The sequence below is a fragment of the Panthera leo genome, chromosome F3 (assembly GCF_018350215.1).
Source record: "Panthera leo isolate Ple1 chromosome F3, P.leo_Ple1_pat1.1, whole genome shotgun sequence".
Lineage (NCBI taxonomy): Eukaryota > Metazoa > Chordata > Mammalia > Carnivora > Felidae > Panthera > Panthera leo.
In genome coordinates this window covers 51,946,710-51,961,316 of record NC_056696.1, presented here as the reverse complement: position 1 = coordinate 51,961,316, position 14,607 = coordinate 51,946,710, and positions in this window count along the sequence as shown.

The window sequence follows — 14,607 nt, the reverse complement described above, 5'->3', positions numbered from 1 at the left end:
CAAATGGTTAACGGTTTTTTGTTTTTTTGTTTTTTTTGTTCTTTTTTGAGAGAGAGAGAGAGAGAGAGAGAGGGAGAGAGAGAGAGAGAGAGAAGCTTGACCTGGGGAGGAGCAGAGAGAAAGAGAGAGATTCTCCAAGCATTTTCTATGCTCTCAATGCATCTCAGGACTCTATCTCATGAACCATGAGATCTTGACCTGAGCTGAAACCAAAAGTTGGACATATAACAGACAGAACCACCCAGGTGCCCCAAAGCCCTTTGTTTCAACATAATTTGGACATTTGCAAATATTCTGTCACAGTCTCTGGCTTGTGCTTAATGTTCTTGGCAGTAACTTTTGGAAAACAACATTTTTAATATTTATAAAGTCAAACTTATTTTATTTTTGTACTTTTTGTGTCTTATTTTAGAAAAATTTGTTGAAGCTCAGTTCACTGTGATTGTCTTGTTTTCTTAAAATATTTTAGCTCTTTTCATTTTATGATAAATAATAATGTAAGGTAAAGATTGAGATTAATTTTTTGCATATTATTATCACATTTCTTATTTGAAGAAGATGTTTTCTACTGCTGTTTGAATTGCCCTGGTGCTAATGTTGAAAATCAATATATAACTTTATATCTGGAAACTTTTTATTCTATGTTATTGATAGGTCAATTTAACTTAGGTCCATTCATACCATGTTGTTTTAATTACTGAAGATCTCTAAAAAATCTTGATATCAAGTATTTACAAATGCAAATTTTGTCTTCTCTCCCACTTATTCTCTTTGCTATTCCAAGTCCTTTACATGTTCATATAAAGTATGGAATTAGCTGGTCACAAAAAAAAAAGCTGGAATTTGAAACTTATTTGATTCTCTAGGTAATTTGGATAGAATTTATATGTCAACAACACGAGTTTTCTATTAACACAGTATATGTTACCAACCATGTTTATTCCTTCCTTAGGTCTAACAGAGTTTTAGTGGACTCTTTAGAGTTTGGTATATATCATTTGGTAATATTTCAACTGTAAATAGTGACAATTCTTTATTTTTTAATTAAATTTGCTACTATATCTTAAAAGAATTATACTGTTCATGAGGTATATGAACTGAGTTTTCTTTTTTTCTATTACCATTTTGTAAGTTTGATTTAAGCGTAACGATGGATAAAAGTAATGAGTTCAGAAGAATTTTATTGCTTCCTTAAATGCTTGGTAAAATTTACCTGAGAAGGCATCTGAGTCTGGAGTTTTCACTGAGGGAAGGTATTAGACTTCATGTTCAATTTATTTAATAGTTACAAGGCTACTCAGATTACCTATATTTTCTTGAATGACTTTGGGTCATTTGTGTCTGTCAAGGACTTGGGTCATTTCATGTAAGATGTCAGATTTACCAACATAACATAAATATTTTCATAATAATCCCTTAATGTCCACTTAATATCCATGAAAGTTTCTAATGTCATTCTTCCGATTCATAATATTCATACTTGCCCTTTCTTCTTTCCTCATCTACCTGGCTAGAAGTTTATCAATTTTATTGATCTGTGCAAAGGATTGGACTTTATTTTCCTCTGTAGGCCACATTTCACTATAATAGATTTCTGTTCTTATCAGTCCTTTTTCCTTTTTTCTGCTTCCTTTCATTTTAATGTGGTTTTCTTTCCTAGTCACTTATTATGAAGGCTGAAGCCTGCAGTTTAAGACTTTTCATCTTTTCTAATATGGGTTTGAAGTACCATAAGGAAGATGTTTTTCATAAATTTTGATATTTTGCATTTTCTTTTCATTCAGTTCACATTTTTATTTTTTTTTTCATTTGATCTTTTAGTTACTTAGAAAGCTATTTATTTTCATAACATTTGGGGACATTTCAGACATTTTTCTGTCATTAAAACCTAATTTAATAGAATTACATTTAGAGAACTACTGTGTATGACATGATTCATTATAAATTTACTGATATTTATTTTATGGCATAGAATTTGGCATAGCTTAGTATATGTCTCATATTTAACTGAAAAGAATGTGAAATTTTCCGTCATAGCATGTAGTATTCTCTAAATGTCAGTTAAGTCAAGTCGGTTCATAGTGTTGTTCAGTCTTTTATACCCTCATTGAATTTCTGTCTACTTGACCTATCAATTATTTAGAGAGGTTCGATTTGTCAACTATAATTTTAGATTTGTCTATTTGTCCTTACAATTCTATTAGTTTTTTTTTTCTTCACTTAATTTGAAGCTTTAGAATTAGGTATATACATGTTTAGGATTGTCATGTTCTCTTAAAGTGACAGCTTTATTATTATGAAATGACCTTTATTATCCCTGGTGATATTCTTCTCTCTGATCTTTGTCTTATATTAAACTAGCCACTACAGCTTTCTTTTAATTATGGCTAGCTCTGTATATATTTTTTCTACCATTTTCTTTTAATCTACTTTAAGTGTTTATGTTTAATGTGGTTACATATAGACAGCTTAAAATTATTTGTTTTGTACAAACTATCAATTATTTGTAGCTTTTAAAATCCAAATTGGCAATGTTTATATGTTGTTTTCCTATTCCCCTTTTTCTGCCTTCTTTGGAATTAAGTACTTTTATGACTTAGTGTTCTTACTGGCTCATCAGATGCTACCCTCTGTTTTATTTAGTGTTACATTGTATGTCATAGTATATAACTTGTTATTAACTTATTGTACCATTTCATGTATATATAAGAACTTTACAGCAGTGTACTTCCATATACACCCTTTAGTGTTTGGGCTGTTAATTTCATTCATGTTACTGTCACATATGTTATACCCACAATGCATAGTGATTTTTTTCTATAAACACTTACAGTTAAATGAGATTTTTAAGATAGGAACAATATTGAGTATCGTCCACATATTTACATTTGTGTGCTCTTTATTTCCTTGGTTAGCTCTAGGGTACATTTGGTATCATTATTCCTCTACATGAAGGAATCTCTTTAACCTTTCTTGCAATGTTGATCTGGTCAGTTTTTTTTTTCCCTTCTGTTATTTTGAATACTTTTTATAGATACATATTCAAGCTTGCTGATGCTATCCTCTGAAATGTCTAAACTAATCTTACTCCTATCCTGTAAATTTTCATTTCATATACTTTTTGCCTCTAGAAATTTGTATTTTCAATGTCTCCCCTTTTTATGTTCAGTCTTTTCTCTGTCTTCTTTAATATATGGAATACAGATTTGGCAGCTATGTTGAAGCCCCTTCCAGTAACCCTACTATGTCTTCCATTTTGAATCAGTTTCAATTGATTGATTTTTCTCTTCATGGTGTTCCTGCTTTTCATGTCAGGTAATATTATTGGATGAGAGAGATTGTGACGTTTACTTTGTTTAGTGCTGGATATCCTTACAGGTCTATAAATATTATTAAGCTTTTTTATGCAGCAGTTCAGCTAATTGGAAACAGATTAATCCTTTCAAGGCTTGCTTTAAACTCCATGCGTGGCACTATAGCAGCGTTTAGGTAGGAGCTAATTTGACTCCACTACTGAGCAAGTCACCTTTTGATTACTCAAATAGATGCCCAGTAAATCATGAGGTTTTCCACTTCGGATCGTGGGAATATGATCTATTCCTTTCCTGTGGAGATTGTCTTCTGTGCTCTGTTTGTGTGGTTCTTTTCCTAGCTATGGCTTATTTTCTCTCTTGCCTGCACTGGTCAGCACTCAACTGGAGACACGAAGGGGACCTAGTACAGAGCATCAGGGCAGGCTCCCCTGCTCATCTCTCTCCTCTCCTGTGCGCTGCAAGCTCCATCTCCCCTGGCTTCCTCAGACACCCTGCTCCATCTTCTTAATTTAGGAAGATCACAGGTATCCATCCAGGTTTCCCTTCCTTATGTTGCAGCCTGGAAACTCAAGTGAGTAAATTAGGGCGATTTTAAGGGCTCACATTTGTGGCCCCTCAATGAGGGATCAGTCTTTGTTTCCTGACGTCAAGCCTGAAAATTATTCTTTTCTATATATATTTTTAGAGCTTTTAATTTGTTTTAAGAAGAACTAAACCCAGTTCCTGTTATTTCAACTTGCTAGAAGATGTCTTTGATTCATTCTTAAATTTTAAAAGTATGCATTTATTCAATGACAAATGCATTTTTTAAAAATTTTTAATGAGAAATGCATTTTTTGGAAGAAGATGTTAATCACGTTTCACGTTTCATATATTATCCACTTATATCCTTAAGTGGTAAAAACATCTTCTGTTTTCAGTATGTTTCTGAGAGAATTCATGTTCATTGATGAAGAAAATTTGAAAATGTTTTTAAAATGGAAAGCTGCATTTTGGAAAACGAAAACTAACACATGATCTTTTCTACTTTTGGGGAGGAGTTTAATTCTTGAATTTCTTAAAAAAAGTGAATGAAAACTATTGATTCAACTCTCAAGTCTATTTATCTTATCTTTTTTTTAATTGATTCTAATACCACAATAGAATAATGGGCAAAAAAAGCAATGAAATATTCTTTTGTTTTCTTAAAATCTCCCTTTATTATATTTTAATGTGTTTACAACATGAAAAAACCTATATAAATAGAAGTATGAGTATTAGGAAGCAAGATTATTTGACACTGTAAATACTGAAACCACACGTAGGAGACTTTCTTGTGTATATTCCAACTTTATAAGTTGCAATAAATATATGAGCCTATAGGACACAATACCACAATGATAGGCCATCCCAAGAATGTAAGAACCATACATTTTCCCTACAGAATACACAAACACCAAGAGACTTAAATCCAGACACTCTGACCTTCAGCTACACTCAGAGTACTAAGAAAAAAGTGTAAAGACCCTATGTCTTTTCCTTTACAGAAGACTCCAGTCTCCCTTCATTGTACAGAGCACCTGTCAGCTAACTTTGTTTCTTATATGATTTAATTCAAACCCATTATAAAATTACAATAGTGTCAAAATAAAATCTCACATAAGAAAACAAATACTTTAAAATACTACTAGGTACTGTGTTCCACTGCAAGTTTATCTTACTACCTATTTTATGTTTACAAAAAATACATGGAAACTCAAATGTCCATTGAATCTTAAAATTCTTTAAGTAGGTATATATGTATATCTATAGGAACCAATATGTTGATTAAAGTAATTCTGTAGAGATATTAATTATGGTTATTTTTGAATTAGTCAGTAATGATGTATTACAAACATTTATGTCTCTCAGCTAAATATGGAGTGCTAAATTTTAAAAATTAAAATGAAATGAAATATATATAACTGCTATTTAACAGTTGATATGTTTCTATTCCTCCTAATAGAATAATAAAAATAATTGGAGATTCTTCTTTCTCTATAGTCTGCATAATCATTTAAATACCATTTACCATGCTTTCCATTTTGAAGGGTTTAAAAATACTGTAGGATTTAATAGAAAACTAATGAACTCAAAAAATTAGTGTTAATTTTACTAGCAGTTTCCAATTAGGTTTACAGGAATCTTTTATTAGCAGTTCTGAATCTCTATGACCAAGCATATGTAATGGTTGGTAAATTTACTGAGATTTCTAATCTAAGCACTATACTTGATTGTATCATCATATTATCTTACAACTACACATACCCTTCTTTCTCTAAAACCCAGAGTGAAGTGATGTGGCAAGCATTTTAGAGTAGATAGTTTATATGCAGAGTCAGCTCTGAGTAAACTATACAGCAGTCTATGTTTTGTTTCAACATAATCAGTCGTCGTTTTTAGAACCTTCTCTCCTTCTGTGGGACACTGTCTCTTTCTGCCTGAAGTTCCATTTTTGTTCTCCCACTTCCTGTCAGAAATGGACATCATAAATTCACAAAAAATAACATTAGCCTTAATACATCTTCAGGCACAGTAAATAGGTAAGAATAGATAAAGGGAAAAAATACAGAGGCAAGGAAAGAAGAGAAGAAAACTTACTTAGAGGAATTTAAGTTTTCAAGCCAAATGGAATTTTTTTTTTTAAGTTTATGTACTTATTTTGAGAAAAAGAAGGAGAACACACAAGCAGGGGAGGGGCAGAGAGAGGGAGAGAGAGGATCCCAAGCAGGCTCCGCATTGCCAGCACAGAGCCTGATGCTGGGCTGAAACTCAATTACGCAGACTCATGATCTGAGCTGAAACTAAGGTGGATGCCTACTGAACTGAGCCACCCAGGCACCCCATAGAATGACACATCTGTTAAGAGATCTTAAAATATCAGAAAATTAGCAAAACACTTTGTTTGTGATGTCATGTGATCTCCAATCTATTTAAGTTAGCCAAGAATTCCTCTTTCCTATATCTTGTATTCTTAAAATAATTCAACATTATTTGAACATACACCATCTGCATAAGTCAGTAGATTTAAAGTATGTGGAAAATGTATCCTTAGAACTTTCAAAATTTCACAATTACTTTTCATGATCTTCTTGGATTGACAGCTTCGTATGGGTCTTATTCTGACTTACCTTATTATAACAAATTACAAAAAAAAGTAAGTAGCGTATTACTACTAATGTTGTTTAAAAGATTTACCTTTAAAAATTAATAAAGATTTATCAAAAATAATTAATGATATCACTTCTACGGCTTTTATTGGAATCCTTACAAACTTTACATTTTTTCTAATATCACATCAAGAGACAAAGATAATTTAATTAGCCCCATATTTTTTTTTCAGTTTGTTTATAGGTGACACCCAGTGTTACATTAGTTTTAGGTATACAACATAGTGACTCAAAATCGCTATACATTAGGCTGTGCTATAATTCTTACAACTTATTGATCCATAAATTGGGAATGGTGCTTCTGTGACCAATTCTACCAGAATAGAGATGATAATATTCATATTAAAAACAAAACAAATAACTTAAATTGTATCGATAAAAATTTCTGAGAAGAAAAAAGTAAATATGCTATCCTACATCTTTATCCTTGTAAAGAATTTTGGCCAACTATTTTTTTCCATCACATTCTTTTTTCATAGTGAAAGCCTATTTTCTTGTATGTCTAAGCAGAATTTTGAAAGAATATCAGATACAATGCTTATTACAAAGGATACTATGTTTTATCATGAGAAGATGCAATTATTAGCAAATCAAATCCACCAGCATGTAAGAGTAATATATCATGACCAAATGGTGTTAATTTCAGGAATGTAAGTCTAGTTCAATATCAAATAATTTAATTTGCTAAGGATTAATTAAGTCTTTTTGAAGAACAGAACCTTTTAACATTAAGTACTGCTTTTCTTTATCCCTGATAATTTTACCTATTGTGAACTCTGCTTTGTCTGAAATTAATTTAGCCACACTAAGCTTCTTGAATTAATGTTATCATGTTGTGCCTTTCCCCATAACTTTAATTTTATCCTATTTGTGTCTTCATATTTAAATTGGATCTTTTTTAGGTAACATGTATTTGGGAATTGTCCTTTTTAACAATCTACTCTTAACAATCTCAGTGTTTTAATTTGTGTATTAGAAGCATTCATATGTAAATTATTTTTTTTTCAATATATGAAGTTTATTGTCAAATTGGTTTCCATACAACACCCAGTGCTCATCCCAAAAGGTGCCCTCCTCAATACCCATCACCCACCCTACCCTCCCTCCCACCCCCCATCAACCCTCAGTTTGTTCTCAGTTTTTAACAGTCTCTTATGCTTTGGCTCTCTCCCACTCTAACCACCTTTTTTTTTTCCTTCCCTCCCCATGGGTTTCTGTTAAGTTTCTCAGGATCCACATAAGAGTGAAACCATATGGTATCTGTCTTTCTCTGTATGGCTTATTTCACTTAGCATTCCATCCATGTTGCTACTAAGGGCCATGTTTCATTCTTTCTCATTGCCACGTAGTACTCCATTGTGTACATAAACCACAATTTCTTTATCCATTCATCAGTTGATGGACATTCAGGCTCTTTTCATCATTTGGCTATTGTTGAGAGTGCTGCTATAAACATTGGGGTACAAGTGCCCCTATGCATCAGTACTCCTGTATCCCTTGGGGAAATTCCTAGCAGTGCTATTGCTGGGTCATAGGGTAGGTCTATTTTTAATTTTTTGAGGAACCTCCACACTGTTTTCCAGAGTGGCTGCACCAATTTGCATTCCCACCAACAGTGCAAATCAAAGGCATCAAAATTGGCAAAGATGAAGTTAAGCTTTCCTTTTTGCAGATGACATGATATTACACATGGAAAATCTGATAGACTCCACCAAAAGTCTGCTAAAACTGATACATGAATTTAGCAAAGTTGCAGGATACAAAATCAATGTACAGAAATCAGTTGCATTCTTTTTTTTTTTTTTTTTTTTTTTTAATTTTTTTTTCAACGTTTTTTATTTATTTTTTGGGACAGAGAGAGACAGAGCATGAACGGGGGAGGGGCAGAGAGAGAGGGAGACACAGAATCGGAAACAGGCTCCAGGCTCCGAGCCATCAGCCCAGAGCCTGACGCGGGGCTCGAACTCACGGACCGCGAGATCATGACCTGGCTGAAGTCGGACGCTTAACCGACTGCGCCACCCAGGCGCCCCCAGTTGCATTCTTATACACTAATAATGAAGCAAGAGAAAGACAAATAAAGAAACTGATCCCATTCACAATTGCACCAAGAAGCATAAAATACCTAGGAATAAATCTAACCAAAGATGTAAAAGATCTGTATGCTGAAAAATATAGAAAGCTTATGAAGGAAATTGAAGAAGATATAAAGAAATGGAAAAACATTCCGTGCTCATGGATTGGAAGAATAAATATTGTCAAAATGTCAATACTACCCAAAGCTAAAGTAATTTTTGATATAGTTGAATTAATATTTGCCATGTTCACAACAGTTTCCTGTTTGTTGCATATATATATATATATATATATATATATATATATATATATATACACACACACACACCACACACACACACACACACACACACACACACACATATATATATATATATATATATATATACACATACATACACATATGTGTGTGTATATATATAGAGAGAGAGAGAGAGGGAAGAGAGTTTACAACATACATTTTTATTTGTTTATTTGTTTGTTTAATTTAAGGCCATCTAAAACATCACTTTCCCTTCCATTCACCAGAGAGCCACTAGAGTGTCTTTCCTGGCTCTTCATTGTGGGAATCTGGTGGGGTCCTGAGGTAAAACCAATGAATTTGTGAGGACCCACCTAAAACTGTAGCTCCCGTTTGTTTCTACTCCTCTCTGTAGTTCACCCTTAGCTCCTACACTCATCAGAATTACCATCGGAATGTTTTTACTGGTGTTTGTCTCTAGCAGCTTTTGCTCCGTGCATGCTGATTTGGGCTTTGGTGCTCTGGATTCACCTGGCTTTCTAGATTTGGGGGTGACTGCTCGGCATGCAAACTTAGCTCTTTGAAGGGCCCAACCAAGCAATATAATTATCAATTTGTTCAGATTTTTCTTATTGTTAGGATGGGAGTGATCACTTCCACTTTTTAACATGTTGGAATTGAAACCAGAAGTCACCTTCATTTGTTAATGTTTGGCTAACATTAATGTGCCAGGTACTACAATGACCAATATAGTAACTAAAATTTTTCTTTCACTTTTTCATTTTTTATAAACAAAATGTTTTTAAATTTCAATTGTAACTAAAAAATAAAAGTTCATTTTCAAATAATAAGATTTTTTAGCACCAAGAGATAACATCATATGGATAATAATGCATTACTTTGCCTTGAGCTAATGATAAATCAGATTTGTAACAGTTGTGAAGGCAAAATTATGTCATGGTTTTCTGTATAATAAAAATTTCTACATTAGTTCAAACTTATCAGTATTGAAATTATTAAATTATCACAGAATATGCAGGATAGTAATACTGATTAACTCAAAAGACTGCTGCTCAATCTATATATGTATTATGACCAGTGATTCCATTTCAGTATGCAAAACAAATCTGTTATGATTAATCATGTTGTAAATATTTATTTAATGTTTTTACAGTCTTTTTTAAGTTGTAAATGTTTTTGACTCATAAAATTATATATGACTATAAAAAGTGAATGCTTCTGTTCGTATAAACAGAAATGATTTATGTCAAAATTAGTACTACACAAAATTTTATGTACCTTTTAAAGGGTATCGCGCATAATTTTTGAGATGTACTAATTTAGCTGATGGAAACTTTTAGTGAACACTCACTGATACTCTGGGAAGTAACTGACAGAATGCCTCAACCTTTGACCTATTAACCCAAACACTTTTTCTGTATCAGTTGATATAATTACATAGTTTTTCTTCCTTAACCAGTTAATATGGTAGATTAAATGAATTGATTTGCTAATGTTGAACCCATATTGCATTCTTAAAATCCATGATGTACAGTTTTTTCTTATACAGTGTTATATTCCTTTTGTTAAGATTATTTTCGGATTTTTGCATCTATGTTTACAAGAGATATCAGTGTCTAGTTTCCTTTCTTTTATTTATTTGCTTGCTTGCTTGCTTTTTATATTACTGCTTTTGTTTGCTTTCTGGAAGAGTTATGTAAAACTAATGTTAAATCTCCTCAAAAGTTTAATAGAATTCTCCAGCAAAATAACCTATACTTGGAAATATCTTTTTTGGGCAGCTTCTTAACTTGAAATTCATTTTTAAGGATTATAGGACTAGTATCTATTTATAAATATGATTTATAGAAATAGTGAGGAGAAATATAGTATATTTTAAATACCCATATGCTGGCTCTTTTATTATTCATTCTTCTTACTACTTTTATTATTTTATTTATTTGAAGATCTTCCTTTAGCTTCTCTTTAGTGATAAATCTACTAGTCACAAGTCCTTTTCTTTTGTCCGAGAATGTCTTTATTTCTCCTAATTCCTGAAAGATATTTTCACTAGTTATAGATGTCACAGCTGACATTTCTTTTCTTTCAGAACTTGAAATTTATGCCGATTCTATCTGGCATTCATGATTTCAAATGAGAAATCACCCACTATTCAAATGTGTTTCTTCATAAAGAATGCTTTGTGTCTCTCCAGTTTAAAGCTTTCTACTGTTTCTTTAATTTTCAGAAGTGTAATTACTCTGTGCCTCGGTGTGGATATCCTTGGGTTTATCATTTTTAGGTTTTGCTCAGCAATATGAATCTGTAGGTTTGGGTCTTCTGCCAAATTGGGGAGATTTTATCCATTATTTCTTTGGATACTCTTTCAGTTCCACTCTATTTTTTCCTTCTGTAAGTCAGATAATACAGCTTTTGGAAATTTAACAGTTCTATTAGGGCATTTCATCTGACATGTTGGGCAACTCAATGTCCTGTTTAAATATTTTAACAGGAAGTCACACTGGTTATGTTAAAAATAGTACTGGCTGAACTTTTTTGGACTTTTTTGGTTTTCAAGTTTAATTTTGAGAACACTTGTAGTGTTATTTTGTTTTACTTTGATTATCTGATGCCATTGGAGCTCCTACTTAATTCTTTTTGGTGCCACCTGACAAGGTAGTAGGTGTATTTTTTGCCCACAACCACTGGAGTTTCTCACTGAGGGAGAAGGAGCTCATGTTCCTGGAGAAAAAAAAGACTCTCCTGGCCTGGTGAAAGGAAAACTTGTGTTTATTCTGTTCTCCATGTTTCTGGCTGTTCTGAGCACAGAACGTGTGGATGATTTCCTCACACCAGCCAGTTCTTCAATTCTCTGTACGTACCAAGTAGATGTCCTACAATTTAATACAGGTCTGAAACTGTCTATCTGGAGTGAACATCAGATCCCACAAGTTAAAAGCTTAGTCCTTTAAGACTGTCTCCTCTCCCTCCTATTCCAATATAATCACAGGTGGTTACTTATACTTCTGGCAGACTGGCCATAAATCAGAGGTTCCCATAACCCTCTTCTTAGGCTTAATAATTTGTTAGAATAGCTCACAGAACTCAGGAAGATGGTTTACTTACTAGATTGTCAGTTTATTATAAAAAGATACAACTCAGGAACAGCCAGATGGAAAATGTGCATAGGACAAGGTATTAAGGATGGGGCGGGAACATCCGTGCCTCTCTGGGTGCTCTACACTGATGCAGAGCTCTTTGAACTCTGAAACCCAGAAGTTCTCTGAACCCTATACATTGGGATTTTAATGGAGACATCATCATGCAGGCATGATCGATTATTAACTCAATCTCTAGCGCCCCTCTCTCAACTGGAGAATGGGAGCTAGACCTAAAAGTTCTAAGCTTCTAATCATGACTTTATCATTCTGGTGACCAGCTCCCATTCTTAAGCTATGCAGGAGACCACCAAGACTTGCCTCTTTAGAACAAAAAATGTTCCTATTACCCAGGAAATTCCAAGGGATTTAGCAGCTCTGTGTCAAGAACTGGGATCAGAAATCAACTGTTAGAGCAAATGATGTACCCACCACCTTTATAGAGAAATTGCAAATATTAGGGAATTGGGAACTGTGGCCAAGAACTAGAGAACAAAACCTTAATATATATTTCCCATTATATCACAATTTAATATTTGATAATTTTTTTCTTTGTTCCATTTTTTTTACCTCCTTTCTCTCTTTCTTTTCTTTTTTGTTTTGTTTTGTTTTTTTGTTGTGCATTATTTCCTATTTGTTGGTGTTGGCCTCCACAGCATGCTCTAATCTCCAGGGGAACCACTGAAAAATAACCAGGAAGAAATAAATTAAAATTGCAACAAACGATGTTGACTTTGGAATTCCATGCCACGAGAGCCTGGAAAGGCCAGTGATGGCAGAATTGATGTTCAGCAGAAAAGAAGTGGGCTGAACTTCTCCTGCACTTTAACATTTCTCTCCATGGCCCTTTTCTGATAATTCTGTCCTATCCCACCCCAAGCTCAAACTACTTCTCTGTTGCAAATGGCAAGAATTCATTCTTATTTATGGTTGAGTAATATTCCATACACATACTTTTTTTCAGATCATTTTCTTTAAGCACATGTATATATATTTGGGTCTATATAAAAATGTGTAGCCAATAGCTTTTGCAAACTTCATTATAGTGGGTCATTTATAAAACAGTGGTTCTTATGTTTCATCCATGGATAGACTTAGAGGGTATTATGTGACGTAAAATAAGTCAGAGAGAGAAAAACAAATCGCATCTGGTGATTGGCGTTTGTTTGTTTTATTATTTGTTTATTTGTTTGTTTTGAGATTTAATCCTTCCTATGGGAGACAAACATTCAGAGCATGGCCGTTTGTTGTGGCACATATTCCTCCTTCTTCACCAGTCTGGTGTCTCTGGGTGGAGACGTGTCTGTAGCCTTGTGGGAAAAGAGCTTCTTCTGGCTTCTTGGGGTAGCAAGAAAGATCTGCCTTTCTGATTGTATACGCTTAAGCTGGGGCTTTTGGCAGGATTCTTGTAGGATTCAGAGTTAGAATTTACCTTCTTGAATCACCTTCTGCTGCTAGGGTGGTGGTTGCCAAACAAAAGGTCTTGGTTGCCTTCTTGTCTCAGATGGGAAGACACAGATGTCTGGGTGGTTTTGTTGTTGCTGCTGTTCTGATTCTAATGTCCGAATCCAGTTCACTTTCTTCTTACCATCATCTAGAGTTTTCCTTCGTTGAATCTTGCAGTACTTCCTGGGTTTAAAGTTGTAATTAATTTGGAAGAACAGGAAGAGACAGGTTCGCAACCTCTTTTTAGTACCAAATATATATATATTTTCGAAGTCAGTATCACTTTCAGATTAGGTTTTTTCCCACTTGACACCCTAAGCGGATCTTAATAATTAAGGTAGTGCCTAGAATAACAAATTAATGCTTTATTTTATTAAAGAAGAGGTGGTATTTTAAATTCTAAAGTCTGTAAAATACATATGGCATTCCACAATAAATTTTTCATAAACAAGGTGGGCTTTACTTCTTCAGTTCCACCAATAACAAAAACAAAGAAGGAATTTTAGACTGGTTTGTTTGTCTCCACAATTGTCTGAAAATATTGGAAACACAACATTTTTTTATCTATCTTCATTATGATCTGTGGTGTAAGATGTAGATAAAGATGTTTAATTAAAAAAATGCTTCTCCAGTTATCTCTTTAGCTATAAAACTGGTTCAATTTATGTTTACTCTTTTCGGTCATCTCTAACTTGATTACTTTCTGATGTCAAACATTGAACATCTTCCTTTCACCCATAGAACTCTAAATCTGACTCCACTAATTTTCATTTGAAATTCTACTCCTCCTGAAGTTCCTAGGTCAGCTGTCATTACCATAGAAAACTCTCACCTAAAAACGCATTCTAAAGTAAGTTGATAATCTAAAATTATATGTTTGCCTGTATTTAACTCTTTTCCCCAATAGCATTTAAATGTCCTAAGAATTTGCCTTATTTATCTGTGCATCCACACCATCTTGAAGAGTGCCTAGCATAGCATAGCATACAGTAAGCACTTAATAAATATTTAAGTGAACAAATGATAAAACAATCAAGTACAGTTTTTTTTTTCCTTTTCTAAATACTTTATTTTCCTAATAGTTAGCACCACTAAGCTTCTGACACAACGTGAAAGTATTATATATAATAAATGATCAACTCTTACATAATACTAAAACAGTTTTGTTAATATTTCACATTTTT